The sequence below is a fragment of the Balaenoptera ricei genome, chromosome 7 (assembly GCF_028023285.1).
Source record: "Balaenoptera ricei isolate mBalRic1 chromosome 7, mBalRic1.hap2, whole genome shotgun sequence".
In the NCBI taxonomy this organism is placed as follows: Eukaryota; Metazoa; Chordata; class Mammalia; order Artiodactyla; family Balaenopteridae; genus Balaenoptera; species Balaenoptera ricei.
This window is the reverse complement of record NC_082645.1, coordinates 18773639-18779471: the sequence shown is the minus strand read 5'-3', so window position 1 is coordinate 18779471 and position 5833 is coordinate 18773639.

Genomic DNA, 5833 nt, shown 5'->3' with positions numbered 1-5833 from the left:
GCGGCAGAGTGACGCAAGAGAAGCCGCGCGCGCGCGCACTGCGGCGCGGCAAAGGCTCCGCCCCCGGCTCGCTTTCCGGTTGTGTTCCGGTCTGTTTTCCAAGTCCTGGTTGGCGGAGGGCGGCGGGGCGGGCCAAAGGGAGAAGGTTTAGGAGGCAGCGTTTTGCCACGTATTGTTGGGCAACCAAATGATCAAAGCCGAAGTACCTTGTACCGTGAATTCCCACGCGCGGTTAGCATGGGAAGCTGCATTTTAAGCGGTGTCCCTAAGAGCCCCCAGGGAAAGGTGCTCCAAGAGGGCAAGGGGTGGGACTAGAGTGAGGCCGGGAGACCGGGGCGGGTTTGGGGACGCGGAGGCGCGAGACCAAGTGATGGGGGCGGGGCGGGGCTCGGCTCAGGGTCAGGCCCTCTCTTCCCAAAAGTTAACTAACCGAATCGGGGAATAGATCAGTCCTTTGGGAGAGTTTGTGGTTTGGTAAAAGCCGGTCTCCCGACACTTGGAGCAGAGATTTATTTTTCATGAGATGCACAGGAAACCCACTGTTAAGCTGTCGTGCCTTGGCTCCTCCTGGAACGTGGCAAGTTCCTGGGACCCATCATCATGGTTTCCTCGAAAAAGGACAAAGACAGAGGGCTCATTTATTAGAAACCGGGAAGCGCGACTAGCTACATCTACAGTGAGACCTGCTAATAATAGTACCTTTGTTACAGGTGCAAAAGTCCTCTGGGGATATTCTTCCAGTTTTTGATTAGATACAGAAACACTATTATACCAAATTTAAATCAGTTTGGGTGGGAATCTTTCTAAAATGAAGTCTGTGTTTATTTAGCCAGAAAATGCCAGATACAATTTGCTCCTTTCAAACTGGACTGTTAACGTTCTAGACTGCAAAGCCCCTGACCAGTCTGGTTTTGGTAACTATGCAGCTTCTAATTTAATCTGTAAGCTTGGCAAGCAGACAGATGTGCTTTTTAGAACTGGCTCCAGAGGAACTTTTTTGCTTACCTGTTTGGTCTCAGCTGAATTCTAGCTAGATGACATGGTCAGATTAGGAATTACATTGACTATTGATAGCTGGCAAGCTGGTTTCTGATGATGTGGTAGATTGATAAAAATGGCTCTGATTCTCTACTCATCCATGTGCCCACCCATTTTGCAGAGTGGCTTTGCAGTTCCACTCCAGCCTTGGCCTTGGCCTTGGCCTTGGGACTGTCTTTGGCCAAGAAAACGTGGTGGTTCCCAGCGTAAATCATGATGAGAAGAAGCCTGGACTAGTTTGCTGGAGGAGGAGACCAGGTGGAGCAGAGCAACTTGCAAAGCCACCTAGCTGACCCAGAGACCAGACATTGAGCCAAGCTGGTTGAGGTCCACAAAATTGTGCTGTTGACCCATAGACATACGAGAAAGAATAAAGGAATCTTGTATTAAGTCACTCTTTTTACATCTAGGAGGCATATGGCTGTAATGAAAGTAGCGGTTGGTTCATATGAACAAGAATGCTTAGAAATTATGTTGACTTAACCTAACAAATTTGCCTGCAGCTCTTTTCTGCCAGTATTCTAATCATCCCAGCTAAACCCTGCCTTACCTAATCATCCTTTTCTCATCATTGTAGCTCACAGACTCACCTCACATTCACTATCTGGACTCCCCGCACACCTGACACTTACTGTCATGTTGCACAGTGCATTGTTTTTATAAGTATATATAATATTCCTTGCTAATTGTGATGCAAGCTCCTTAAATGCCCAGATAACTTCTCCAGCACATGATGTTGCACATCTTATATACCGGAAGCGTTCAAGCATTGATCGTAGATATTTTTAAACTTTTAAAAGTTGAATGCCTTTTCATACACTGCTGGTAGGATTGTAAAATGGTACAACCTCCTTGTAAAACAGTTTGGCAGTTTCTTAAAAAATTAAACATATAACAACCATATGACCCAGCTATTCAACTCCTGGGTATTTTTCCCGAGAGAAATGAAAGCATATACCATTAAAAGATATAATGTAAATGAATGTAATGTGAATGTAAATGAACATTCAATAGCGGCTTTATTTATAGTAACAAAAAAATAGAAACAATCCAAATGTCCATCAACAGATGAATGGATAAACAACTATGGTATGTCCATATAATGGAATACTACTGAGCAAAAAAAGGGAATGAACTATTGATACATGCTATAACATGGCAGAATGTCAAAATAATTATGATAAGTGAAAGAAGCCAGACCAAAGAAAGAGTATATACTAAATGATTACATTTATATAAAATTCTAGGAAATGGTTGGTAATATGTAGCAACAGAAAGCAGATGAATGGTTGGGAGTGGAGGGGGCAAGGAGGGCAGAGGGATTACAATGGAGTAAAAAGAAACTTTGAGAGTGATAGGTATGTTCACTGTTTTGCTCATGGTGATGCTTTCATCATATGACATACATCAAAACATTCCAAATTGTATATATATGTGCAGTATATTGCATGTCAAAGCAATTAAAACTGTTAAAATCTACTTTTTGTCATTCTTATAGAAGTATAGGCAAGACTCCTTATTAAAATAGTATTTTTTAAAATCATGTATTAGTAAATCAAATTGTTTTCTCATGTATAAATTGTTCTCCAATTACTCTCCTCTGTTTTGGTTTTGTTACCAGATGCCAGCCAGAAACATGACAACAGCATTACAGATAATGTTTTTTTTCTTTAGCTCAACCCCCTATCAGTAAATCTGCCCTTTGTTCTTCCAAAGTGAATAGTGACATTCTCTAGCATTTTAAAAGTTTACTATTAGCCGTAGGTGATCTACACACGTAGTAGGGCATTTTCCAAAAATGTTGGAGCGAGACGGGAGAGCTCTCTGAAAAAGACAGTAATAACTTGAAACAAATTTGGGTATAACACTAGGGATATTTATTAAAAGCCAGGAGTTGGCTTTTAATAATTGGCTCACTTGATGAAATGGTGAGTGAATCTGGTAGGCAGAATTATGGCCCCCCAAAGATGTCCACAGTCTTAATCCTCAGAACCTGTGACTATGTTACCTAACAGGCAAAAGGGACTTTGCAGGTGTGATTAAGTTAAGGATCTTAAGATAATTCTGGATAGTCCAAGTGGGCCCAAAATAATCACAGGGGTCCTTGTAAGAGGGAAGCAGGAGTGTCAGAGTCAGAGAATGAGATATGACAATGGGAGAAAAGTCAGAGAAAGGCAACATTGTTGGCTTTGAAGGTGGAGAAAGGGGAACAAGCCAAAGAATGTGCAAGGCCTCTAGAAACTGAAAAAGAAAAGACGCTCCCCTAGAGCCTCCACAAAGGAATGTAATTCTGCCGACACCTTGACCTTAGCCCAGGTAAACTTGTGTTGGACTTCTAACCCCCGCAGCTGTAAGATAATAAGTTTGTGTAGTTGTAAACCACAAAGTTTGTGGTAATGTGTCGGAGCAGCAATAGAAAACCAATACAGTGAATAAGCATGCCAAATTAGGGGAAGGAGGACACTGAGATCCTCCAGACATCTTCACCCAAAATAAAAAGATCCCATTTTATTAACAGATGACCTAGTTTGACCTTTCCTCCACCTTCCAGCCTGTTATCCCAGCTCTTTTACATGGATTTGTGTTTGTTACTTGATTGGCATCTCTCCTATCTTGCTTGCCATGGTGCAATTCCAATCCCAATTCTTCCAAATTTCTTCAGCTGGAATTAATACCTCTCTTCTCTGAACTGCTAATATAGATAGAGGTATCTTTTAATTTCTCTTTATTTCTTGACTGTGCCTCAGCTCTCCAACACAAAAAGCCTTTTTGAAACTACCTACCATATGAGGTTCAAAATATGGTATGATTAATATTACATCAAAGATGCTGACAATGTCATGCCTAAGGGCCACCTGACAGGGACATGACTCATCAACAAAGGAAGTAAAGGGTAGGGAGCATGCCTGATTTTCTATACTCCTCAGAACCAGATGCAGAGCTCACGTTCAACAGTATTGTGCTTGGCTAGCAGCTACAACTAACAGTTTTGTTAATAGTAACCAACCCAGGCAGGTTTTTGTAGAATTTGGCACTTATACATTTCATGACCCCAAAAACCTGTGTGGAAAGCGTTATCCATAGAAACATTTAGTGGTTTCTTAAAATGTTTGTTCCTGACTTCTATACAGGTATACTTTTTATTTATTTATTTATTTATTTATGGCTGTGTTGGGTCTTCGTTTCTGTGCGAGGGTTTTCTCTAGTTGCGGCAAGTGGGGGCCACTCTTCATCGCAGTGTGCGGGCCTCTCACTATTGCGGCCTCTCTTGTTGCAGAGCACAGGCTCCAGATGCGCAGGCTCAGTAGTTGTGGCTCACGGGCCTAGTTGCTCCGCGGCATGTGGGATCTTCCCAGACCAGGGGTCGAACCCGTGTCCCCTGCATTGGCAGGCAGATTCTCAACCACTGCGTCACTAGGGAAGCCCTATACAGGTATACATTGATCAAAATGTGAGTCATCAAATCTTTTTGCATAGAGCCTAAGGAAAAATATCTTTGCTCAAATAAAATATTTTTTTCATTTAATAAAATTACTTATAGGACACTAATAAAGATTAATGACAAGATTTCTCATGACACTTGGAGTATTAAAATGTGTTATGATTCTCATATTTTCCATGTGTTTAAAACATATGTTATACACCTCAAAAACATGTAAAAGTTATTAAAATATAGCTGGTTTTCTTTAATACCATCATTTCATTATATCAGAAGGTAATCACTGGATGGTGAATCCTTCACACATCATGGATTTGCTCCCTAAGATATGCTCGGGTGGACATTTTCTACATTGTGATGGAGACCTGGGCTATTCGTTTCTACAGAGAAAATGGGAAGCATTTGATTGAGGAATTAGGATGATATGGAACCTGAGACCACACACGCATTTCATGTAAAGGGCAAAAAAGCAACGAGTGTTCAGCTAGAAATAAGTTATTTTATTTTAAAACACATACAGATTAATAAATATTATTGGAAAACTTAATAAATAGCATTTTTATTTACATAAGGCAATTACAACATGCTATGACTACTTCTATAAAGCAAAATATAAGCAAGTCTTAGTCATTGACAAATGGGTGTGTGTGCTAATTGGAAGCTTCCCTGATACATTTACATGAAAAAAATTTTATGCAACCAATCAACATTTTACATTTTTTTTATCTAGTCTTCTTCCTCTCTTTCACAATTATATTCCATTTTACAAGAAAGTAATAGTTATCATTTAAAAAGGCAAAAACACTCAGGAATGCTACTGAAAAACAGTACCCTTAAATTTTTCCAAACTGCAAAACACTGACATGGCAGGGGGGAGCAAATTATTATAGTCTGACAAATAAAATAAATATCCTGTACTTTTCAATGTGACCCTTTGGCACTAGTGGTTTGGGAGTTCCTGACATTTACCTGGTGTCAGGTAGTTCATGGTCAGGGTTGAGCTGCTTAGAAGCAGGAAGTTCAGCATCATTCATTACAAATTCAACGCCAACAGAATCAATCTGGTTCACAAGTCATTGATTCTTCTGCAGAACATAAACCTTTGCAGAATGTCAGAGAAGCTCATCACACCATCAGAATGTGATCTCTCAGTGCAGGTTTTTAAAGTCTCTGCTTAATTTCCATATTTTACAACAGAAAATATAAAACCCTGCCTTTTAAAACAAAAAAAGGAAAATTAAAGCTTCATGGAATCATGCAAACTTTACATCCAGTGCTTCCTTTGCTTACTCAGTGCTCGAAGCTGTGTGTCTACAGCATGGTCCTGAGCAGACAGGATGCATGGTGCGTCGCTCC